Genomic DNA, 27,073 nt, shown 5'->3' on the forward strand with positions numbered 1-27,073 from the left:
AAAGGATAGGAATGCTGCTAAACATGCCACGATGCACATGACAGTCCCCCCAACAAGAAAGAGTTATCCGGCAGAAAATGTCAATAGTGCTGTTGTACAGAAATTTTGGTCTGGGTTTTAAGAAAGCCCTCCTGCTCTGGGGAAGTGAAGTTTATTTTAAGCTGTTACCCAAAGGATGGATGAGTCAAGATTGTCCAGGTAGGAGAAGGGGAAAGAGTGTTTCAGCAAAGAGAACTGCGTGCATCTAGAGCCAGAGGCCATTCATCACGGCCAGAGGCTAGATAAGGAAAGCAATTCTGGAGTTGGATTTATGACTTATCCCAGTTCTATCCATCAGGATCTTGCAGGGCAAGTTCAATACTTCTTCCTCAGGAGGATCCTTCAGTGTCTGAGGATAGACGTGCTGGCCCTGATGACCTTTCTCTTTTTGAAACACTTCAGTGTTGCTCTAACAAAGAGTATTATAACTCTTTCAATCCCAGTTACATCTTGCTCACCTAAACTCCTGATTCATGGCCATGCTGCGAGCTAAAACACTATTCCAGGTGTGAGATGATGGACATGGAAACATACGGGCCCATCACCACTTTTGGAGCTGCAGACAAGATCATGAGGCTATTACCCTACAGGCACTTTTCTAGGTAGAACTCATCGGCCCTGTAGTCACATCAAGTTTTTCAGGCTTGGATGGAAAATGGACCCTGGCTACCATTGACCTTAAGTATTTTTAAAAGCCCTGCCCTGAAAAACTGGATAGGAAAGTTGAGCAGGAAAAGTGAGCCGGCCAGATCCAGATGCAGATCACTAAGCCTGTCTTCAAGGACAGGAAGGAGAAGGGAGGGACAAAGGAAAAAGGCAGAACTTTCTCCTAACACCAGTCCTGACCTTCAGCCTTTCCAACCAAGGGTACACACCCACCTGGAGGGTAACCAACTCCCACCTCTGCAAAATGCTTTGCCAGCCCCTGTCATGCTCAGCCAGCCTCTGCAGACTCAAGGTAAGGCTAGGCAGGGCAGGATACAGCAGTCAGGTTACAGAGGGAAGGAAGGAGCAAGGGAGGGGAGCAGGTGGATCAGGAATAAGTTTCTCCTCCTGATGTGGGAAGGCTGGGCCAAGGTCAGCCCCAGGGTACATGGAGAGTAACATGCGGGGCTGATGGTGAAATGTTCCCAGCCCTTAGCAGTCACAGGATGGCTGTGTGGGACAATCTGCATTCACACAGATAGGTCTAACATTGAATTACACCTGGGATCTCATTGGCCAACTTACCAATGGCCAATGTGTACTCATTATTGAAATGAGTAATGATTCCCTCTTCTATTATGAGTTACATATATTTTGTGCATGTGTGTTTATTTTTTAAACATCAAGGGGTAGAAATTATTGGTGAGGATGTGTATTGTAGTTTGCACTGATAAATTCATTAATTACCGTTTTTGATCATTGGATAGTCTTTTGGGCAGGTCTTTCAGAAGTAGTAATAGTTCAGTAAAGCAATTTAACTCAACCAACAGCTACTGGTCACCTCTGCTGTGTAAGCCACTGTATTAGCTACTGAGAGGGACACAAAGATGAAAAAGAATTGTACCCCCCCCCCAGGCTGGCATAGACTTCCATGTGTGATAGTGAAGTGAAAAGCCAGAGAGGTCCAAAGTGCCAGAGAACACAAAAGAGAGTCACTCTGAGAAGTGGAAGGAAGGAAGTGGAAGAAGGAAGTCAAGAACGGCATCATGGAAAAGGTAGAATGTGTGCTGGGGCTTGGAGGATGAGTTAGGATTTTGATGGAGGAAGGGAATTTCAAATGTGGATAAGGAAGGGAGGAAGCAAGGAAGGGGAGAACAGTAGGAGAAAAAGATTCAGTGTGATGGATGAAGGTGGGCAGGTTGACTTGCTCCAGCAAAGAGGCTGACCTGGCCTAAGCCAGGAGATTTTCATCAAGGAAGGAGTCTAGTGGCTCCAGAGGCGCTGGCCTGTTTCCTTAGGGCAGAAACTGTGCGCCACCTCTCTGTGGGTTCTGAGATGCTCCTGGAAGTGACTCTTACTTCCCCACAAATCTCCAGGCTGACTGGGCTCTCTTATGTCAGGTGTTCTGCTTCCATTTCACCTCTCCTTGTGCAATCCTGGATAAAGAAAAAGACTAGTCTGCACTCTTCACCTTGGCTGGCCATCCCAGTCACTTGGAGAACTTCTGAAAATGGATATGGTGAGGCACATCGCAGACTTATTAAAAACCCAGGCTTTGGCCCAGGTAACTGTATTGTTGAATGAGCTTCCCGAATGGTTCTGATACATACCAAAGATTCCGAACCACTGGCCTGAGTGGAAGTCCATAGAAGATACTTGTTCCACAGTTTTCTGTAGCAGACACCTATTCTATTCGCTCCATCTCCTCGGGGCTCAGGAGTAGATGGCATGGAGCAAATGGCGTCAAATGAACACATTTGGACCCAACTCTAATGGGGAACAAACACGGATGCAGGTCACCCACATTCTAGTCCTGATTCTCACTTTTCTGTATGATCTTGGGCAAACTGCCAAATACTCTGTGCCTCAGTTTCCTCATCTGATAAATAGAGAATGCAGTTGTTTGCCATACATCGTGTGAAAACAGAATAGGATAATGTTTGAAATAAGTGCATTGAAAAGCAAAAGCATTCTATAAATATCTTGTTATAAGGCAGCATTACTGACTCCCCTGATTCTAGCTCCTTACGGGCAAGCTCCATCTGGGCTCCTTGCTTTAGAAGGAGACATTCAGTGGAGTTCTGCACACGGTAGTCCACGGTGGGCACTCCAGTGGATGAAAATCCATTGAGCTGAGGCCGTCCTCTGCCAACACACTAAAATGGCTTCTTTGTCTGTGGGTAATAACTGCAGTTACTATTTAATTAAAAAAGACTTCCAAGGAAGAACAACCAATTTGCAAATTACATTGGGTTAAAAGCAGCCAAGGAATTGCTCAGCCATCACGGCAGCCGCGCATGCTAAGTGAGGGAGAGTTCTATCACGCAAGGCCTGCCCTGGCTTTCAGAGGTACAGTCTCCAGAGTTTTCCAAATTGTCAGTTCGGGGAATTTTGATGCATCGGTATATTTCTCAGGTCAGGGGCCAAACCCACTTGGTAGAATACTGCCCCTTTATCAGCGGGAGAAATGATCAATCTGAAAAAGAATATATAATTCATGACCAAAGTGAGCAAAGCATTAAATCAGGAAGCCGACACCAGCCCAATTTATGACATTGCTTCACTAAGTGTATTCCCCACTGTGTCATCCACCGGCCCATCTTGATCTAAAAACACCTGTTTTGGAGAACCGGGCTGTCTTCAGGGCTGGGAGAGAAAGCAAATCGCTTCAATCAGCAGCCATTTCTGTTGATGGAAAACCTTGTGGCCCTACGCCAGCAACATATAAAAGTAAATAAAAATGGAAGTGCAGGCACAGTATGGCTACATTAAAATATTTATGCCCCCAGACTGTTAGACATCCATTATCTACAGTATGTTAATAAGAATGCTGCACTGACCTTGGATGGGACACAGAACTTCCAGTGCCCTGCAAAACAACTCTGTCCTCCCACAGGTATAGAGAAATATGCAAGGGACAAGGTGAACCGAGAAATTCTGACTTGGGACAAAACTCCCGGCCTGGGTAGGTGGAAGGCGGTGAACTCGTGACCAGGAGCAGAAGAACTGTATGTGAGTCCTGCTTCTGCCAATAATTAGCTGGTGACATTGGGAAATGGCTTCACCCCTTTAGGCCTCACCTTTCCTCACGTGCACTATGCTTTCAGCAAATTCCAAACATAGCTATGTGCACTCAGATTTTAAATGACGCATTTGAGCATACAGATTGCCAGGGCCCCTCCCAGACTTAATGAGAATCAGGAGTGGGTGGGCTGCCCCACCCTCTCTGCTGTGCTTCAGATGGTTGAAGAGTGAAGGGAGTCCTGGAATCGAAGCCCTCTGAACTGCCCTCCCACCCTAACAGTCTACAACTGAGTCCTCTCAGTGATGTTTCTAGGATGTAACACCCACCCATCATTCTACACCAAGAAAAACTTAGCATATCTCTCATTGCCTACAGAGTCGATGACTATGGATTTGGGTCAGACTTTTAATATGACATTCAATGCTTTGTTCAAATCTGGCTGCAATCTACTCTCCTACCTCTTTCTTCTCCCACAAACTCTATGCTCTGGGAACTTGGGGTTACCTGTCATTCCCTAAGCAAGTCATTGGATTTCTCACTCGTTCACTCACATACACAATTTGCATTTCCTAAAATGCTTCTCCCACCTCCTCAAAATTCTTATTCCTTGGCCGGGCGCAGTGGCTCACGCTTGTAATCCTAGCACTCTGGGAGGCCTAGACAGGCGGATTGCTTGAGGTCAGGAGTTCGAAACCAGCCTAAGCAAGAGCGAGACCCCGTCTCTACTATAAATAGAAAAAAATTAATTGGCCAGCTAATATATAGAGAAAAAATTAGCCGGGCATGGTGGCGCATGCCTGTAGTCCCAGCTACTCGGGAGGTTGAGGCAGCAGGATTGCTTGAGCCCAGGAGTTTGAGGTTGCTGTGAGCTAGGCTGATGCCTTGGCACTCACTCCAGCCTGGGCAACAAAGTGAGACTCTCTCAAAAAACAAAAAAAAATTCTTATTCCTTCCTTTAAGACTCAGTTTTAATATCTGCTGCCATGATCACCTCAATCATTCCTCTTCTCCACTGTATTGTTAACATTTGTTTATACGGCTGTCCTTCCACCAGAATTTGCACTCTCTTCCTCCTCTTTCTCGTGGTCCAGGCACCTGGGACTTCTCAGGTGTATGCCAGGGGGCTCACAAAGCCACAAGGATAAGCATGATGCATTTAACCGGAGCAATGGTTTCCTTCAGTGAACATTTTAATATTTAAACAAACATGAATGCATGATAGAGCCAAGTGCAAAAGGTGCGTGGAATTTTAAGTGACACAAAAACCTTCAAACAAATAACAAGGGATATGTAGGCAAGACAAATCAAGTGATGTGGCCTCCGGCGCCACCGGCAGCCTCCCAAGCAAGACTTCCTCCCCCTGCTCTCCTTCAGTCTCCTTGACCCTCGGGGTATTTCCTGGAAGCACGGGAGAGGCACTCCTGAGCCAAGATTTATTCCTCACTGGCGGTCCCCATTCCTCATCTTCAGCACTATGCCTGGCACATAGAGTAAATGCTCAATAAATTTGTATTTATTGATTAACTGAGTGCATAGACAAATGGACATATAACTTAGGAGCAGGGAAGTTTATGGGAAAACAAATAGTTTCTTCATGTCAAATTCCCCCAGAATGTCAAGTTCTCTTCATCCTTTTAATAGCAGCCTGCCTTTGATAAACGATAAAAGTGGCATGTGCTGTTATTGTAGGGATCTTGGCGCTAACAACATGAAACTTCAAGGGGCTGGGCTGGGCTGGGTCACTGTTTTGCCTCAGTTGAAAACCTACACAGATGTGTGTGGAACTCAGCCTAGAAAAATGAAAAGTCATCTAAATTAATCCTAGTATGACAAAGGAGGGAAAGCATTGATGCCATACTTTCTCCCTGCATGGGTGTTGGACTCACATCAGGTGAAATGTATTTCTGTGCCACAATTTCAATAAAAGTTTAATTAATTGTCTAGTGACTTTCAAAAAAACAGTTAGAGGTGCGGGCAGTCGGCTCCCACCCTCCCGATTCCTGAAGGCGCCTCCACAGGCAGGTGGGACATTTCTTTCAGGAATGAGCCTAACCGGCCGCCTGAGGGCACAACGGCCAGTGAATTGGAAACAAATAATTGAAAGGTTCCGTGTAACCTCAGGCTAACTGAGCTTGCACTGTTGGTGGTGAAAGTTAAGGAGGAGAACCGGAGAGAGGCGATGGGGAAATGCTGCCTGTGGCCAGCAGTCCACATTCCAGAAGGTGGGAGGGAAGCCGGAGCTGGAGGACCACATGTCAACATCTCCTCGCTCACGAATACACTCATATGCACGCAGACCCCAAAATCAGAGCACTGAAGCACCAAGAGATAAAGGGCCCCACACCGTTAAACTCTAAAGCAAAATTGCTCAAAGTTGAGACCAGTTTAGACAAATCAGCCTTAGAGTAGTATTCATAAGTGGAGGGAATAAAAAAAAATTAAACAAAAGCCTTCCTGCCTTTCTCTCCCTGTTGCCAACTCTGCCTCCCCACAACTGTAGCTTATGCCTTCATTTCTGTCCTTCCCGGCCCCTGAGAGCCCTTCTGCTCCCCTACCTCCCTTCTCACTCTGCACCTCATAAGGAACCCTTCTCCAAGGCCTGCCTCACCAATGTCTCCTGGTATCTCCACCTCTCTCCTCCACGGCCACCATCCTACTCCAGGACTGCTGCCTTGTCACGTCTAGCTGCAGACAACTGGTTCTTGAAACCCCCATACCCAGAGGGATCAAGTTCCCCTCCCATCTTTCTCCAACCAGCAGCCAGAGTGAGCTTCAAGATGCAAATTTCATGCCCATATCATGCTCTCACTTAAAACCCTTTCATCATCTCATATTTCTATAGGCATAAAGTCCAGAACCCTTACCCTGGCCTGCAAAGGTGCCTCCCTTCCTCTCCAATCTCATCTCACCTTGCTTTTCCTCGTTCTCAGTACTCCGGACACTGCCTTCTTTCAGATCACCAAGGCAGGGACTCTGGGCACGTAGTGTTTCCTCTGCCTGGAAAGCTCTCCCCAGCCCAGTTAGCACATTATCCTCCACTCTCCCTCCAGGTCCTCCCTGACCGCCCCGTATAGGCCTGGCTCCTCTGCTTTGGGGCACTCGCTGCAGGTGTATGTGTCCATTGCAGGGTAATTTTCATTCATGCATTTCTTTCAGGGTAAATTATAAACTCCATGAAAACCACTATTATGTGTTTTTCTTCACCACCATTTTGTCACCAATATTTCGAACAGTCTCTGGCACATAGTAGGCATGAATAGACATTTGGGCAATAAACAAATGAATGAGTGAGTGAATGATTGAACGAGCAAGCTGGAAGCATCCAGGGGGCCACAGCAAGAGGAGCTGTTACTGTAGATTCATCGGGAGCTGAGTCTGACCTTCCTGGTCAGAGGCCACGTGACAGACAAGGAGAGGTGGTCCCAGTCTGTCCCAGAGTCTGCTGAGACTGGAGCCTTATGACTGTGTAGACTGGGTCATTTGCATGCCAGTGCACTGACACAATCGCACAGGAGTGATCTCTGGTCCCAAATGCTGTCCTGCTTTCCAACAATCCACCCCTGGGCCAAATGTACCCCTCAAATTTTATTGTTTGTCCTCAATATGCCAACTGTATGTCTCTATCTTCTCCAGGCCCAACCTCTGGGCAAGTAGGTCTGCTTACTGGCGGGTGCAGATGCTAGAAGCAGTAAGACTCTCTTTAAAGAATTCAGAGACACAATCCCTTTCCAGTATAGGTTTAAACAAGAGACAGATAAAGATAAAGATGCATATATAGATATGGATATAGATAATGAAGACGCAACACCAAAGAGGAAGCAATTAACAAGTTTGTAAGCTCTTAGGGACAGAGATGGATGAGTTCTATACTGTTTTGTACCTTGCATAGCACTTGGACCCCTACTTATCTTAATATCAGTTAAACTGAATTGACATGAAAGACCTAAGGAGATGCTAGAATGATATTCAGTCAACTGAAGCGACCAAACAACTGTTATTTGTCAAGCCCTGGGCATAGTGTCACCTGTTCCCTACCTACTATTCTCTCTCTCTCTCTCTCTCTCTCTCTCTCTGATATGAATGAATGAGAGACAATCTCTAAGTTCCGTGAATTCCTTAAACGTATTGCAATTATTAGTGCTAAAATATTATTGACTTAGTCTGTTTGGCCTGCTGCAAAAAAAATAGCATAAATTGGTAGCTAATAAACCACAGAAATTTATTGCTCACAGTTCCAGAAGTCCAAGATTGAGGCGCTGGCAAATTCAGTGTCTGGTGAAGGCCTACTTTCTGGTTCACAGATGATACCTTCTAGTTGTGTTTTCATATGATAAAAGGGGTGGAAGAGTTCCTTGGCCCTATTTTATAAGGTTACTACTTCCATTCAAAGAGCTCTTTCCTCATGACCTAATCACTTCCCAAAAACCCCAACTCCCAAGAGTATCACTTTTAAGATTTCAATGTGTGAATTTTGAAGGGACACAAACATTCAGACCATAGCAATGATCACAGCATGATTTTAGAACTGATGGGATTTTAGAAAGGCACCATTCAGCTAAGTATAAATTTCTTCCTCAAGGAGTTCTTCTCTTCCTCCTCCTCCTCCTCATCAGACAATGAGACCACTGGGAAGATTGGTGTGAAGCACTGGGAGTCTGCACCATCATCTGAAGCTACAAGAGCATGGATCACATGAAATCTGTTTACCAAACTCAAGAAACTTAAAATGTACCTTCCAACTCCCAGTAGCTATAAGGATAGTGATTCCATCTTTGATAATCTTTCACTTATATGTCACTCCATTATCATATTCATTAGCTTATTTGAAACCCAAACAATCCTTATTATTCCCCACTTCACAAGGCAATAATTTAACACTCATACAGGTTAAATGTCTTGCCTAAGACCATCTATCTAATTAGAGTAGCCAGAATTCAAGCCCAGATCTTCTGATTTCAGAACTAGGACTCTATCCATAGCGTTCCACATCCCAGCAGGAGAGAATCATGCTCATCTCATTAACATTATTAAATTAAGATCTCATTTGTATAGTTTTTTAACCAATGACCTAAAAATTTAGCATTAAGAAAAATAACATTTATTTATCTCAAATATAGTAACTGCTGTCCTACAAAGGGAAAATGTCAGTCCTGTCCCACCAGTTGAAAAATGCCTGCCAGTTGTCACTAGCCGAAAAAAGAGAAAAAAATACTGGTAATGCATTAGAATTATTGAAAGATGTCAGCTTTCCCCAAGTAATTGAAAAATCCTGGCCATATAAGGACAGATTTTCTCTATATAGCGAGACATCATGCTAAATGCCAACTCTCCCTTAAAACCCTGGGCCAGAAGTTCCTACAAGCTGTCAGTCAAATCAAGCCTGCAACTACCTTCTGTACCCAAACTGATGAACCACTTCTAGGTCCTAAGACAGAAGCTGAGGGGAGGGGAGCTCCGGCTCACATAAGCTGCATTTCAAAACAGACATAAAAGGAATTTAGACCAGGCTGTAAAGAAGCTCACACTTTAAAGAAAACAAATGTTTTTGTTTGGGTTCAGGGGACTTTTAAACTGCAGTAGTTAGGCTCAAAAGATGACACTCAAGCTATTGTGATCTTAAAGAGAATTGACTACCAGGTCGAATGAAGGAACAGTGCCACTGAAATCTTTATGAGTAATCTGAAATGAAATGCTTTAAACCAACTCACTTCTCAACCAGGGCTCTGCAGATGCTATACAGATGACATCTTTCTTACCATAAAAATGATGGAAAGTGCACAAAGGAGGTATTCAAAACCAATGATCACCAGAGTTCACTTTCATTAGAAGCACAGCACAGACTCTGGGCTCCATCCTGGGATATTACACGATGTGCCTCTTCACAGCCACTCGGTCTAAAGAGCCATTGTGAATTTTAAAGGTTAGGACTATTGAATCAGCAAACCTGGAATTCAGTAGCGTTCAGACACGCATAATATAGATGCAGACCTTGTGCAGAAAGACCTTTCAGACTTCCCCTAAGGGACAGAGTGTGGACAGTAGGGAGACAACTTAGATGGTTCACATGCTTTATATTCAAACAAGAACCTTGGTTTAGCACTTTACAGTTTGGTAAGCTCATGTTCATGCATTTTGTCCTGCTCACATCCTGTGCAGAGGTGAGGTGGGTATATTGCCCGTCTTTTTCACATAACACAGCTAAGGTGCTGAGAGGTTAATGATTTGTCTGAGGTCAGGCAAATAGATGTGATAGAGTGAAGACTTGAACTCAGCTCTTCTTACTTAAGATTCCATTTGTTTCCAGTCCAAAGAGCTGCCTGTGTGAACCACAACAGCAATGCTCCAATTGCACTTGCCTTCAGCACTTTATAATTCACAAGCCCTTCACATTGCACTATCTCATTTCTCCTCTCAAAAACCACAGCGTGCAAAAGTGCATTTCCACCCAGAGGACCTCCAGCCTCTAGGTAGGATGACTAAGAGTGAAACTATTTTCCAGGTAGAGTGAATTGATGGAGAGGTAGAATGGGACTGCGACTGCTTCCTGAACTTTTCCTGGAATATTCATATCTCTACCATAGGGTAGGATAGGAAGAATCACAAGAACTTTCAAAGCATAAAGATTTGCATTTTTTTAAAAAAAAACTAAGCCCTCCACATCTGCTACCATACCTTAACAGAAGACTACAAGGTCTTCGGCTAACCTAACTTGTTGATTTGTTCAAGCTACTACAAACTAGGAAGTAATAAAATTGCATACCTTTGAGATACACTTTGTAATTTCTGACCAGCCTCTGGCCTGGTTACTGCAAGTAATGAGAGTTGGCTGGTATGCAATAATATATTACACTAGATACTGCCTACAGTTTACAAAATGTTTTCACATGTGCAATCTCATTGGATCCCTACAGATATTTTTGTTGGATCTTATTTTTAATGAATATGTACACTTGAGGTGATTGTGGTTCAGAGATATCACATGATTTGCCCATGTTCACACAACAAGGAAATATCAGAGTGAGAAGCAGGTATTAGACCACGAGCCCATGATTCCTGCAGGCTGCCTCCTGACTAGCAAGCACCGAAGACATCCATGGGTTGAACATGCCTCACTTTCCATCAGCCACTGACTTCATCTATAGGATGCCTGATTTATCCCGCCTGTCTTGAATCACCCTTTTTCTGTTTCCTCTTTTACGTGTGTACACTTCATTCCTTTAATGCTTCAATCTCATTAGTCCTCAATCTAAGCTACTTCCACTTTGCATGCCCTTCATACATTCTTCCAAATGTAAGAAAATCTTCCAGACCCTAACTTGTCCTCTTGACTGGCCTCTTGTTCAAAAACAGCAAGCAGTTTGCCTGAACGGGAGCAGCTGCAACATGGGAAACAAGTGAGAACAGGAATAGTGAGCAAAAGGCACAAATGTTATCGACCTTTTCCCAAGCCCCGTGATGTCGTCAGCTGGAGTCATTGCCTCTGGGCTTGCTGAATATGATTTTTCTCCGGCACGTTCTTCCCCATACATGCCTTCTTGTCCTTGTCCCCAAGGCCCAAGGACTCTCTGAGCAAGGAGAGCCAGCCTGTAGGAGGGAGGGAGGAGCCCTCAATGCTGGTAGAGCTCCTCTCTCTGCCAACAGCTGTGTGGCCTTTTCAAAGGACTTGCTGTGCCCTAAAATGAACCTCCGCGGGAAGGGGGAAAAGGAGAGATTGGAAAGCTCAGAAAAGTCTCTCCTAGTTCACCCTGGTGTGTTCACACATGCCCTGGCAGCTTACTGCACACAGCATCTTTTCCCAGTTGCTTTTAAAAAGCCACATTTTTCCCCCCTCTGCTCAGGAAGCACAGAAAGATTTGGTGGCATCTGACATCAGGCAAGGGAGCAGTCACCAGCTGCTAAATGGGATTGAAAACCCTGAAAACAATTGGCTACAGATATTTCCAATTTAGGAGTTTCCGGATGGCCTTTATCCAAGCTTTTTATGACTTCTAATAGGCATTTGATGGGAAGTAAAGTGACTATAAATTAGTGCCTACTAATTCTTCATAATACAAGAGAGGTCAGTTTGTCATGGGGGGAAAAAAAAAGCACAGGCGTAGAGAACATACGAATCCCAGTGTCCTGGCTGACTTTCTGAGCGATGTCAGAGGGGCAAGGCAACTGCTCTGAGTTTTGTGTTGAAATGGGAAAGGTCACAACATCCTATGACAAAGAGAAAGGGAAGCCATACAGGTAGACTCAGCCAGTCGCCAGGGATGGAGGCTGCTTGGACTAACTAAACAGACAGAAAAAGCAACAACGTGCTGGATAGTTAAAACAGCAAAGACAACGAGGACAAAAATATGTCTTTGCTCTTTGTCATGGACCTGGGGAACCTGAACGAGTGATCACTATGTCTGGAGACCACAAAGAGGAAGCTGCACCCCCAGACTTCTTTGAGGACTGTGGGGGAGATCAGACCCTTATCATGCACCTGCCTTCAGATTGCACTTTTCCTGTGCATAACTCCTGCAGAACAGGGAGTAAGGACCTTTCACCAATCTGCAAATGCTAGGTCCCTGCCTCCCATTACGCAGCAGGCTCACCAAGGAGCAGAACAGGCTCCGCAGAGATGCAGGCTGAGCCTTGCAACGTGTCTGCCTCTTTCCTTACTGCCTGGCGTCCGAGCCCGTGCACCTAAATCAACAGCGACCACCATACTCTAGGCCAAGGGTGGGGAACCTGAGGCCTTAAGGCCACATGTGGCCCTCTAGGGCCTTAAGGGAGGGCTTTGGACTGAATCCAAATTTTACAGAACAAATTCTTTTATTTTTATTAATACATTTTTGTTCACTCTCCATATTCTTATTTTTTTAAATGAATGTATTTAAAATACCAAAGAATAAAATAAGTTTCAACAAAATAATCCTCTTGCATTGACTGGCATGATTAGAACATTACTAAGCCATCAGGGCTGAATTGACAGCTGCTAAACTCATGATTTACTAATAGTTTTAACTTCCCCCACCTGACTGGTGCCACTATGGCATGAGGCTGGTTGGTGAGAGTTTATGGGGTCGAGTACGCGGGACTGTTATCAGTTTTTGACAATGGTGCACAGTGTTTCTGTTTGAAATGGAATTTGTGAATAGTTGCACAGCTTGACAATATTTTTTTAATTCTGTTTCTGCTAAAGATAAAATGATTTGCTTGTTTTGTGATGTTGCAATATCAACATTACAGAAACTCGGTGGTGCTCGTCAGCATTGTAACACTCATAAGGACCACACATATTTTAAATTAGAGAGAGAGGCATGAAAGTTTGTATTGCAGAAATTAAAAGATGAAAAGCAAAAGCAAAGACAATTCTTTCAAGTAGCAATAAGACCACTGAAGCAATTTATAAAGCAGCTTATATACTTGGGAAAAAAGGGAAGCCATTCAGCGATGTAGAAATTGTGAAAGAATGCATTGTCGACATTGTAGGATGCTTAGACCCCAATAACATTTCAAAGTACAAACAACTGCTTCTTTCAAGGAGAACCAAAACTGACCGGCAGCATGAATTAGCCTTCAACTTAACAGAACAATTTCATTCACTACTTCAAAAGGAAAATATATATTATTCAATCACTTTGGATGAATCAGCTGATACTACTGACTTGGCATAGGTTTTATACTTCATTTAGGATATAACAGAATATTTTCTTTGCTACAAAGAGTTACTCACTTTGAGCACTCTTGGGAAAAGAACACGGGGAATAGATATTGTCAACAAATTTCGAGATAAATTTCATAAAATTGGGCTGAATTTGGTAAATTTAGTGAGTGTATGTACAGACAGTGCACCTTTCATGACAAGAAAACATGAAGGATTTATTGCACAGATTAAAAAAAAAGTATTAACAGATCCAGATGCTCTCATTTCTTTTCATTGTATCTTATATCAACAAAATCTCTGTGCTAAAGCTACTATTTTAAGTGATACTTTGCAACAAGTTTTAAGTATTGTTAACTATATTTTTGCAAATGCAACAATGCATCATCAGTTTCATAACATGCTAAAGTTGAAGGATGCAGTATAAGGCGTGGATTTGCCATATGCAAATCCATTGGCTAAAATGCATTGGCTATCACAGGAACGGGTATTTGCCAAAGTTTTATCTCTGTGAGAACAGATAGTTAAATTTTATGAAGAACAGAATAAGCAGTGTGAGTTATTGAAAGATTTCTGTAGGAATGCAGCATTTCTGTGTGCTATCATGTCAAATCAAAACTACTTGAATATTTCTCTGCAAGGTAAAACTACATCTATATACAATATGTGGTAAAAATCCAAGCATTTCAGAGAAAGCTATCTTTTTTCAAAACACTTCTTCTTCAAAAGGAAATTTCAGTTGAACATTTTCCCCAATTAGCAAAGGTCACTGATGAGCAGGATGATAGATGTGAATCATTTGAATAATATGCAGCTGTTACAGACCTATTAATTGGAGAACACAAAAGGTTCACTGACTTTGAGACTCATGACATCACACTCAAATGAACAAATAGTTTTCATTTCAGCCTCACCTAGTTGCTATCACCAAGGCACCTAAGAACTACAGATAGAATTGATTGATCTCTCAGTAGATGACATTTTAAAGTTATTGTTTGATACTAAGAAAGATCCGATTGAAATATGGAAAAATGCAGTAAAATACCCACACCTTCGGCAGCATGCCCGAAAAGTGATTTCTTGCTTTTCAACTACTTATTGCTGTGAATCTACATTCTCCTACCTAACCCAAATCAACACACCCTCAAGGTCCCAAATGACTGACGCCCATCTAGAGGATCAGCTGAAACTGCAGACTGACCTCCATGCTGCAACCAAATATTCAAATGCTTTCCAACAAAAAGCAGACACAACAAAGTCATGAAAAGGTGAACTTTAAAGTAACAGATGGTTTTCATTTTTTGAACTTATTGAGTGCATAGTGGTTAGATTTTTACAAAATAATGTAAATTTTTCAGTACATCTAAGCGAAGTTTCTTGAATGTGGCCTTACTTGATTACATCTAAATGAATGTGGCCTTCCAACATGAAAAGGTGCCCACCCCTGCCTTACAGCGTCAGCACTGGCCTGAGGTTACGGCTCTGGTGCAGGAAGGTGAGTCTAGCAAAGACTGATCTCCAGTCTCTCCCTTTCCAGACTTAATCTGGTATATTCCTTTTCATGTTTCCGAAAGTTCCTTCAAACTGAATGCATTGCTCGTGGCCATAGACCCCACTACAGTTCTCTATTTCTGTGCCTTTACTCAGTTCATTCTTTCTACCCAAAATAGTCTTCTCCTGCAGATCTGCATGTTCTAAACTAAACCTACCTATTCTTTATAACCCTGTTCTCTTGCAATTGGCTCCATGAAACTTTCCCCAATTCACTCTCATACTCCCTGCTCAGACTATGAAAAATAATATGGGGATTTTAAGAAGAGTGTAAGAACACTATCCCTGCCCTTAGGAAATTTACAGTCTCTTGGGGAGACAGGTAAGAAAGAGGACAAGGTCAGTTGATATACAATGCCAGGAAGAGCTGTGGAGGTCATGATAATTACTGTTTATAGGTTGCTTATTATGTGCCAGGTGCTATATCAAGATCTTTATCCGTATTACTTTAGTTAAACCTCACCACAACTTTATGAGATGATAATCCCACTTTGCAGATGAGGAAACTAAAATTTGGAAACGTTGATACTTTATCTAGGATGTATTGCTAGCAGATCACAGAGCCTGAGCTCTTAGAAATCACAACACGTTGCTGTCTCACTTTCTCATATTCACGGAAAGCCCATTAAAAAAATATATTGAGTTTTAATAACCAAATTTTTAAGTGAGGAGGATCTGAATAAACATTTCTCCAAAGAGGGTTATATATGGCCAATAAGCCCATGAAAATATGCTCAACACCATTAGTTGTTAGGGAAATGCAAATCAAAATCACAATGAGATATCACTTCACACCCACTACGATGGATATAGTCAAAAAAAGACACACAATTTAATGGTGAGTACAACACTTACGTGCACATATGGAAATAAAACTCATTGGAAATCAAGCAGGTGAGAGGGGAGAGGAGGGGATGAGTAAATTCACACCTAACAGGTACACTGCACACTATCTGGGTGATGAGAACACTTATAACTTCAACTCAAACTGTACAAAATCAATTTATATAATCAAAACATTGGTACCCATGTAATATTCTGAAAGAATTTTTTTTTTAAAAAAAGGTACATGATAACAAGTTTGAAAAGGAGGTGGAGAAATTGAAACCTTCATATAGTTCTGGTGGGAAGATACAATGATGCAACTGCTAAGGAAAATAGCTTGGCGGTCTCTCAAAATGTTAAATATAGAGTTTCCATATGACCCAGCAGTTCCACACCAAGGTATGTACCCAAGAGAAATGAAAATATACCAAAAAAAAAGCTTGTACATGATTGTTCATAACAGTAGTATTCATAATAGCCAAAAGTGAAAACAGCATAAGCATTGATCAACAAATAAATGGATAAATAAAATGTGAGATATCCATAAAATGGAACATTATTCAGCCATAAAGGGCAATGAAGTACTGACATACGCTACAATATAGATGAACCCTGAAAGTATTATGCGAAGTGAAAGAAGCCAGACTCAAAAGGAATATTATATGATTCCATTATATGAAATGTCCAGAACAGACAAATCTATAGAGACAGAAAGTAGATTCAGGGTGTTCTTGGACTAGAAGAGATGCAAGAGTGTGGGAAAGGGAAGTGACAGCTAATGGGTCCAGAGTTTCTTCTTGGAGTGATAAAAATCTTCTAAAATTAGATTGTGGAGGCAGTTGCACAATTCTGTTAGTATACTAACCACCGCTGAATTGCACACTTTAAGTGGGTAAATTCACATTATATGAATTATGTCCCAATAATGTTATTATAACACATATAGAGTTTTAGGGATAAATAACGTTTTCCAATAGATCTTTTTTAAACTGTCTCTAGAATTTTCAATTCTCAAATTGGGATCTGTGGATGATATCACTGGGTTCTAGAATTTGACAAGAACCTATTTTAAGTTAGTGTCTCCATTTGATGAAATATTAAACCCACAGTAAATCAAGCAGATGAGCGTAAGTAAGTACTGTCCCATAATTTGAGAACCTGCATCTATGGAATAACGTTGTCTCCTAGCGCTGCAGAAACAAAGCTTTCACAGCAAGGCAACAGAGCGGACGGAGAACTGCATCATCTATCATACAGCACGTGACTGGACCAGCGTGCCAAACCCGAGTGCCTGCTCTGAGCTAAGTGCCCTGCTGGCCAAGTGCGAACCCAGGCCCCATCTCGGTAGCACTTCAGGAGCCATAAATAGAGAAAATCATACAATATAAGTGATAAAATGTTTTTGCAAAAGGTGTACTCTTCTAATAAATCTTATTTCAAGGTACATTATTATATCGATTGGTTCATCGAGCTCATGAATAAAATTCAGTCACTGTTAAAAATAATCATGGTGGTGATTCGAATGATACGTTCACAATCAGAAAAACAAAGTCAATAAAGGAAACACTAAAATCATACAGTGATGTGTCACTTAACAACAGGGATAGGTTCTGAGAAATGCGACTGTGGGCAATTTCCTCATTGTGCGAACATCACAGAGTGGACTTACACAAACCTAGATGGATGGTGTAGCCTACGGCACACCTGAGCCAGATACAAACCTGCACAGCATGTTACTGCACTGAATGTTGCAGACAATTGTAACACAACGGTATTTGTGTATCTAAACATATCTAAACACAGAAAAGGTATAGTGAAAATACAGTATAAAGAAAGATAAAAAATGTTGCACCTGTATGGGGCAGTAATCATGAATGGAGCCTGCAGGACTGGAAGTTGTTCTGGGACAGTCAGTGAGTAAGTGGAGCGTGAATGTGAAGGTCTAGGACATTGTTGTACTGCTACTATGGACTTTGTAATTACTTAGGCTATGCTAAACTTATAAAAAATGGTTTTCTTTCTTCAATAATAAGTTAGCCTTAACCTACTATTTTTTACTTTATTAACTTTCTATTTTTTAACTCTTTTGTAATAACACAGCTTAAGCCACAAGAACAGTGTACAGCTATACGAAAATAGTTTTTCTTCTTCATATCTTGTTCTGTCAGCTTTTCCTATATTTAAAATTTTTTCATTTTAGTTTTTCTTTTTTTTTTCTACTTTTTAAACTTTTTGTTAAAAACTAAGACATGGCCAGGAGCAGGGGCTCATACCTGTAATCCCAGCACTTTGGGAGGCTGAGGCAGGAGGATTGCTTGAGCCCAGGAGTTTGAGGTTTCAATGAGCTATGATTGCACCACTGCACTCCAGCTTGGGTGAGTGGCTGTTTCAAAAAAAGAAAACAAAACAAAAACTAAGACACAAACACACACATTAGCCTAGGCTACAAAGGTCAGGATCATCATCACTGTCTCCCATCACACGTCTTGTCCCACTGGAAGGTCTTCAAAGGCAATAATATGCATGGAGCTGTCATCTCCTATGAATGCCTTCTCTGGAATACCTCCTGAAGGGCCTGCCTAAGGCTGTTTTACAGTTAATATTTTTTTTAATAAATAGAAGGAGTACAATCTAAAATAGCCATAAAAAGCATAGCAAATATATAAGCCAGGAATAGTCATTTATTATCAAATATTATGTACTATACTTAAGTGTATTGCTATGCTTTTATCTGACTAGCAGTGCAGTAGGTTTACTTACACTAGCATCACCATGAACATGTGAGTAATTCATTGCACTATGACTTTATGAAGGTTGTGATATCACTAGGCAATAGGAATCTTTCAGGCTCCATTATAATCTTATAGGACCATAGTAGTATATGTGGTCCATCCTTGATGGAAATATCATTATACTTCTAATGACTGTATATATATATATATATATATATATATATATATATATATTAATATTATGCATGAAGTGTGATACTGAAGTTTTATATTAGCAACTAGCTAGACATTGAATGCTAGAAACACAAATAGTTTTATTTGATAAAACATTTAGTAAGATTTAGTTAACTTTTCCAAAATTAAATTAAAAATGTTAGCTTTAGTGATTCCATTTAAAATTTTTGAAAATACATAGGAAAAACAATTTTAATTTTAAATTTTGACTTTGATGTTTCATTATTAATACCTTTTTTATTAAACTACATTCAGATTTTCTGTATCTTGAATACAATTACATTTTTAATTCTTTAAATGATAACTATAAATAGAACTCAAATTATGTGCAGATCACATAATTAGTGATTTTTGCTGAAGTTAGGAGAAGAGAATAAATTTCATGGAATAAATATATGGCAATTTATGAATTATGTATGTCTTCATTTTATTCTCATGCAAATGTCACCAACTCATCAAGAGAATTCTCAGACATATGCATTAATAATTAAATTCAGTCATCTTTGGTATTTTGCAGACATTTTGGTATTTTGCAGACTTTTAGTCATAAAAAAAACTTTATGTATATTTGGGATTGCCACAACGAGGGTATGTTTGGCATGGTAGAAAGATAGACCTATTTTATGGAACAATTTGTTAACTTGATTTATAATTTTTAAATATTTAGACGTATGGTATGTGGGTCTCCATTTGTACTCTAGTCCCAGGCCCCCCAAATGTTAGGTGAGCGTGGATTTTGTAGTCTTCCAAAGGATTCTCCCTGATAATATCTTCTGTGTTTATGAGCACTTCCTTTGTATCAGGCATTGTGCTCTCAGTGTGGTTGAACAGATGCTTAAGACCCAGTTCCTGCCTCTGTGAGGCTTAGAACCTGGCGGGAGACATAGACAGGCAATAGAAGTAACTACACAGCGAGAAGGGTGTGTGGTATAGACACCTTGAAAAAGGAGAGATGAACTCTATCTGGGACTATCAGCAAAGGTGTCCCAAAGAAGATAAAATCTGAGTTAGATTTTGAAAGACTGAAAGGCATTCACAAGGAGGGCCAACGTGGGCGAAGGAAGAGAGGCCAACATCAGACGGGTCTGCAGGGAAGGGACTTGCAAACACGCTGGGAGCAAAAGGTGGGAACAGCAGGAACCATGGCAGGTGACAGGCCTGGGTGGCCATGCCAAGGCTCTTGAGATACATTCCTTATATATGATTGAAGCCCTGAAGGGTTTTAAGCAAGGGAATAAAATTAACATCCTTGAATTTAGAAAGTAGGCCAGGCGCAGTGGCTCACACCTGTAATCCTAGCACTCTGGGAGGCCGAGGCGGGGTGGATTGTTTGAGCTCAGGAGTTCAAGACCAGCCTGAGCAAGAGTGAGACCCTGTCTCTACTAAAAATAGAAAGAAATTAGCTGGACAACTAAAAATATATAGAAAAAATTAGCTGGGCCTGGTGTTGCATGCCTGTAGTCCCAGCTACTCTGGAGGCTGAGGCAGGAGGATCGCTTGAGCACAGGAGTTTGAGGTTGCTGCGAGCTAGGCTGACACCATGGCACCCTAGCCCGGGCAACAGAGTGAAACTCTGTCTCCAAATAAATAAATAAAAATAAAAAAGAATCAACTTAAAAAAAAATAAAATAATATGCTGTAAGTTCTGTGAACAATTAATTACAGAGAGGAGAGTTTAGAAGCAGGAGGACTCATCAGAAGGTTTAACAAAGGATAACAAGAAATAGGATGGCACCGGGGATGGACCCAAAGGGACAGACTTGAGAGATACTTTGCTTTTCCAGGTTTCATTGGTAGTCAAGTATGATTTCTTAAATACATACACAATCGTATGGGTGTGTGCATGTGTTGGTGTCTGGTTGAGCTGCTTACTCTATTCAGAAATCTTCCCTACAATATCCCAGACGGTCTGACATCCAGGTCCAACTTGAAGGTGTGTAGTGCAAGAAGGTACCATTATTTCCAGGCTTCTGCCATTAGACCACTTTGGTTTCTAGAAAAATGCTCTTCTGCATTGAGTAGCGGTTATACCTTTTGGAGTAACAGACTCCTAGCCACTAGAAATTAGAACTGACAGCCTTTCGCCTAATTCAGTTAGCTATCGTGTTTCTCCCCAGTTGTTTCTTTCCAAGTTAAACACTCCTAGTCCTTTCCCTCTCTCAAATGATTCTGGGGAGCCCTGTAGCCCACCCTCTGCCCACCACCAGCAGGCTGGTCACACAACTCCCGACACATGCTGGTGTCCCTTAGCAAGCAGTGCCTAGAAATGTTTCGCGATCCATATCTTTCCCTATTCACACTGTCCTTTCTCATAATTAATGTAGGTGGCTGAGGTTTGAATGCAATTTTTCATCTTCGGGGCACATTTTTATGAGATTTCCCACAAAGATTTCATTTCTAAACTCAGAATACATGAATATTTTTAATTTACACCACCAACAGGGGATGGAGAGGGTGTCTCCCTTGTCAAAGGTCTGGGATTGCAATTTAAGCAGAACTCCCCGAAGGAAGTTACTTGCCAACAGGAAAGGAGTTGCTGACGATGTTTGGGGACCATGGGTCCTGCTAATTGCCTTCTCTTTCCTTGCACTAACGCTTCTGTTCAATTGATTCAAAATATTCTAACTCACTTTCCTTCCTCAATCTTCTTCCTTTTTCTAGGGCTATAGTGTATAGGCTCTGCCTGGGTTCTTATCTCAGCTCCTTCACTCACCAGCTACGTGACCTTGGGAAATTCTTTCCACCTCTTTGAGTCTCAGTGCTCTCATCTAAAAAATAAGGGACAGGTCATCCTTACTTTATAACTTTGTACAACTTACATGAGATTATATATGAAAAGTGCTTAGCCTTTTGCCCAGAACAGAGTTGAGATTGCCAGACTAAATACAGGACACCCAGTTAAATTTGAATTTCAGATAAACCACGAATAATTTTTCTCTATAACTATGCCCCAAATATGATGCCATTGTCATTGTCACTTTCTCCTTTTGTGTCCTCTCTTTTTCCTTCTCCTCTTCTCTTCCTCCTCCTTTTTCTCTCCTTCCTCCTCTTCTTTCCTTCATCCTTTCTTATTCCTCATTATCTAGTTCTAATCTTAAAAACATATCACTAGTAACACAATTACAGTCTAAACTGTATTGTTTTGGAACAACCATATCCTTAATTAGTGATACTAACAAGGAGCCAGGCTGACTACTGTCGAGGATATAACTGAAAAATTAAACACTTCTCTGACTTTAGACTTTTCATCTGCTAAATAGAAATACTTAGATGGCTATCTCACAGGATTATTGTGAGAAGTAAAAAGTTCTCAGGTGAATGTGTGGCACATAGCAGGTAAGCAAGAAATGGTAAATGTCATTGTCATTAGTGTTCCACCCTGAAACATCCATTTCCCAGCGTAATCTAAAGATGAAACGTTCTTAGTTCTGATTCCTAGTTCAAGAATCATTTTAAGACAATGGGTTTCACAAAATTATTTAACAAGCTAAATGGCATTAAGGACCATTGGCAAAGATTTCCTGATATGACGGACACCCCTTCCCATCTCCCTGCATGTCTTCAAGCAGTGTTCTGAGGCAATCCCCTTCTTTGCAGTCTTGCTTGGTGACTGAAAATTCAAGCGAATGCACCTGACCATATAACCTCTACCTGCTCAAGCCTTAACCAGAAATGGAAACTGTTGTTTCTATTACCAGACCACAGAACACTTTAAAAAAAAAATCAAAGTATCATAGGATATCTTTTTATTTTGCCCTCCTTCCCTCATCCTTTCCTAGTTTGCCTCTTCATTAAAGCTCCAGACAGTGGCCCTGAGGAATACTCAGAAATGCAAAGTCCTACCTTCTCCACACACATGCAACATTCCTCTGCTCTAGCCAGGAACAATTAAATCCAAATCACCCCAAACTCATGGGGATTCAGCATCTTCTTAGATACTCTTAAAGATGATGATATAATGATTCTATAAATCTTGGTTCCAGATTTTCACTACACCTACAGCATCATGGTCTTCCTGATGCACAGTCAAGATTGGTCACCCACGCCCTGATGAAACACACATACACAGTGTTTTTCTCTTGTCGTTTTTCAAACAGAAGAAAAAAAAAAAAAACACCCAAATTTTGGCTTTCATGAAAACAATGAGACTTTCTTCCATTCCCAGGATTCTGGTTTTTAATCTGAACATTGTCTAACCAAGAGCAGATCCTTTGTGTGCACCCGTGTAGCAAACCATGAAATGGCACCCAGTGTGGAGGAACTCACACGCCTATATCGAATTCTTCCATTACTCAAGAGATCTACAGCACCCTCCTTTAAGGGAGGAAAAAAAGAATTATTAAAACGCCTCATTTCTTTCCCAGGATACACAAATTAGTACAGATAATCTCTCCAAATAAAAACATGTTTAGATGGATTCAGGACACTCCATTTAAAATACCCGTTACCCTCAAATCAAATTTTCACTGCCGTTGAGTGGCAAGGGAGGATGCCCTGGGATCAGTAAGCTTCTAAGATTTCTTCTGCTGGAGTGTTTAATTTCATTTTACTTTCCGCAAATAAGCATGCTTGGAGCCACTGCTTTCCCTTCCTCTGGAGTAATTGAAAAATTTAATTCACATTAAGCCAGAGGAGATGGTGTTTTTCCCTAAGGTCACCCAAGGCAAACATTTTAAACCTCTAACAGCCCATCAGTCAGAGATGCATGTCCCGTCCTTTCCTGATGAGATGAGAGCCAAACGAAGCCCCTTCTGCCCAGCGTAGCCCATCCTCCGCCCACTGCACTCGGCCCCTGTGTGGAGGTCACCCCAAGAGCCAGGCTGGTGCATCTCCAGATTCGATTCCCACTGTGATTCTTAAGGTGCCTCCAGTGTATGTCCCAGACAGTGCTTCGTTTGGAGATCTATATGTTTCTAGGCTTCATTTCTGCTTAAAAGATTAATGGGAGTTGAGACCAAAAGCCTCTTTGCTACTGCAATTCTCGAACTGCAAGCAGCTTACTCGAGAATGAGTATTTCACCAGGGCTAGGTTGTGCTTCAAATCTTATCATCCCTTCCCTAAAAACTAATAACATTTTGCACTTATATGATGCCTTTCATCAGCCGCAGGTAATATACACCACATTGCTGGAACTCAGAGATGAGTAAATCATTAATTGCTCATAATGCCTCACATAAGCACTCTCAGATCGTCGTGCATGAGGATTCAATCTAGCACAATGACATCTGTGCATATTTCTCTTTTATTCAGGTATAAAATGTGTGCAGCGACTTACAAACGACAAATCTCTCGTGAACACAACCAAAAGCAGATCACCACCAACATGACCCTGGAACCACAGAGGTGGAAGATATTCTGCTCATGGATAACGGAACTTTTTATAAGAAAAACCAAGGCTCTTCCAAGAATAACAAGGGATCTAAATATTCTTAAGTAGAAAAATATCTAAGACCTAGATTTTTCCCCTCCTTTCAGTGTAGCATAGCGTTTGTCAGCAACGACTTGTAAAGATAAGCCTTTATTTTTTGAGGGAAGAAAAGTGAATGTAGTAAAACGAAGTGAGATCTTATAAGAAAAGTTCCACCTGATGCAGCTCCTGGATGTTCCCTGCATTTCAGTTATAGAGTAAGAATTCACACTTTTGCTGTGGTGCTTCATCTTCTGGGGAGTCACAGGCACTCTGAATCTTTGTTGGTTTCAAAGTGTCGAGAAGCATGCAGGAAGCAGGGAAGAGGGCATGGTCACGATCCGGATGATGATCCACTATGATTCGCCAGAAAATGAACAAGCAGGGAGAATTCTCAACGAAGCAAACAGGAGACTTATGTCTGCTGCCAGGGGGAAGCATGTGGCCACAGGTGCTGAGTCAGAGGCCAGGAACTACTACCGGGAGTGAGCTGGCCTGCGGGGAGGAGGGTGGAGGGACATTTGGAGAGGATGGGGGTGTGTCTGTGTCCGTGGTCTCCTCTCTCTGGCCTCCACGGAGGGAAGCTGCAGGCAGAAAGACAAGGCTGTACATCCAAACACAGTCTTTGCCGAATTTGAGTCGGGTGAGTTGGCTTTGCTGGTTATCTTCTGTTTGAGCCCAGATGCATTCTCCGCCCTTCTCAGCTGTGTAAGGTGCATTTGCTTCGAACACCACATCAGCCCTGGGGGGTGTAGCATTGCCACAACAATGACAACACATCCCCCAAAGACCCTCCTGTAGATCACAGAGACCCCAAACCCTTCAAACCCTTTCCTGCAGGCTTCTCGCAGGGTGTGTACACAAGGATTTGCCAAAGGCCACGGTTACACTGCTTTGCCATTCTGGGCGCCCACCACACCTGGCTGCTCCCACCTGACTCCCTGGGAGTGTCAGCTGCTGCCCCTGCCCCAACCCCCCCCCCCCAGCAGCAGCCATTTCCGATGGGGGGAGGGGGTGGCAATAGGTGAGTTTTCCTCCCCACCTCCACCCCGGGGGGACTTCATCACTAGACTGTAAATAACACTGTGCTGCATCCTCAGTGGTTCAGGACTCTAGGAGACCCTAGGAACACGCAGTCGTCATGTTTGATTTCCGCTTTATCACAGCCTTGTCACCACCACATTCCCATCCCCCACCTCTTCAGAGCTCTCCTCTAACCCGGGACTAAGCCCTAAACACTCCACAATTAGGACCTTTTGTCTGCCAATAGCAGAAGCCCACTTAATTAATGTAAACACAAATGGAAATGTATCACATTACATTTAATTTTTTATGTATGGTGTCATTGAACCCCAGGGCAGGGACGCAGTGGAGCCTCAGGAACAGGCCAAGACTGGTTGCTCTGAATCTTTCCTCCATGTGCTTTCCAGAAGCTGTCACTGTCCTGCTGCGGGTCAGCTGTCTCCGCTTCCCAGGCCACCCAGGGCAGCTCCGGCTGAGGCTGGAACCTCTGCAATTCCTGGGAAAGAAGTCCTGATGGGCCCAGGGTGGCGTGGGACTAGTCAGCTATGGCCAGTGGTTCAGGGCCTCATCCTATATACAGCTGCTGTGGGAGTCGCCAGAGGGGAGAGACAGTTTCCAGAAAAAGCAGAAACTAAGCAAACAAGGAGGCTTCATCCAGGAGGGAAGAGTCCAGTCGGTGTCACACCTGTGAGATGTCCTCACCTCCCACCTGCTTCCCCAGTGCTAACAGGGCTTCCCTAGGCACCGAGAGAGCAGTTATTCCATAATGGGCCACACCCTGCCCCATGCAGCCCTTTGTGGAAAAGCTGGGCCACACAGCACTTGGGGCTAGGCCAGGCTGCTGCTGACCTCGGTCCCCCCCAAACCCTTACCAGCTGAGGGTCTTTATTCTATTCTTTGTGAGCCTCAGTTTCCTCATCTGTGAATGGACATAATAATGCCCATCTCAAAAGGTGGAACTGAGGTAACAGATGCCATGCAGTTAAAACAGTGCCCAGTGCCGAGTAAATTTTAGGTGGCTTTTATTGTTGTTGTCGTTGTTAATATTAACTTTTACAATACAACTTATGAATACAAATGTTCTTTTAATATTAAAGCAACCAATCATCAGTTTGATTTCCCAACTATAAACCCTACAGCATGTTCCAAAATTATTGAACAGCATATCCTAAAAAAGCAAAAGGCTAAAAACAAAATTGTAAACATAAAAAACAAATAGTAAATTTAAAGACTTTTGGGGGGGTTGTTTATATTTTCTGATACTTACTGGAAATATAATTTCCCAGCATGAATTCTTGTAAGAATAAAATAATAAAAAGTACACAGAGCACTAACCACTGTGCCTAGATATAGAACATATTCACCATGTGGTAGTGGTGGTTTTACTTACTATAACTAGTATGATCATGATTATTAGTGTTAAGGGGAAAGATGCTTAAGTATTTATTGGCAAATTCTTTAAGGTGATCTTTTCGTTGACTGCTGAAAAAAGCCATGAAACTTTCCTACTTAAGTATGACATTTATGTATATATGTGGGATTATATGTAAATCAATACATAAAATGCAAAGTAGTTTTTTTTTAAATATTGGAAAATGGAAAAGGAATCACTGATCAACACAGCAAAGCGAAGAGCAGTTGCCCTGGGAAGCCGGCAGCTTTTTTTTGACGGTGTTGGAGGCTGTAGTTCCTGCTAAATTCCATTCTGCTTTCTCACTCAGGCAGCTTTCTAGCTTCTGTTAGAAACAAGTGCATGCCTCAAAGCCTCAAAATATATAGTTCCCTAACGCACCTGAGCAGACCATCCTGGGTGTCTGTGACCCAGATTCACCATGCATATGAAAGAGAACACAGTACAGAGGAAGGAAGTAACACTCATTTAAAAAATATAGAATGTCTCCCTTCACTCTGGGCTGGACCTCCAGGCTGATTTGGAGTAAGTTCCAAGGTGATC

Source organism: Microcebus murinus, chromosome 6 (assembly GCF_040939455.1).
Source record: "Microcebus murinus isolate Inina chromosome 6, M.murinus_Inina_mat1.0, whole genome shotgun sequence".
Lineage (NCBI taxonomy): Eukaryota > Metazoa > Chordata > Mammalia > Primates > Cheirogaleidae > Microcebus > Microcebus murinus.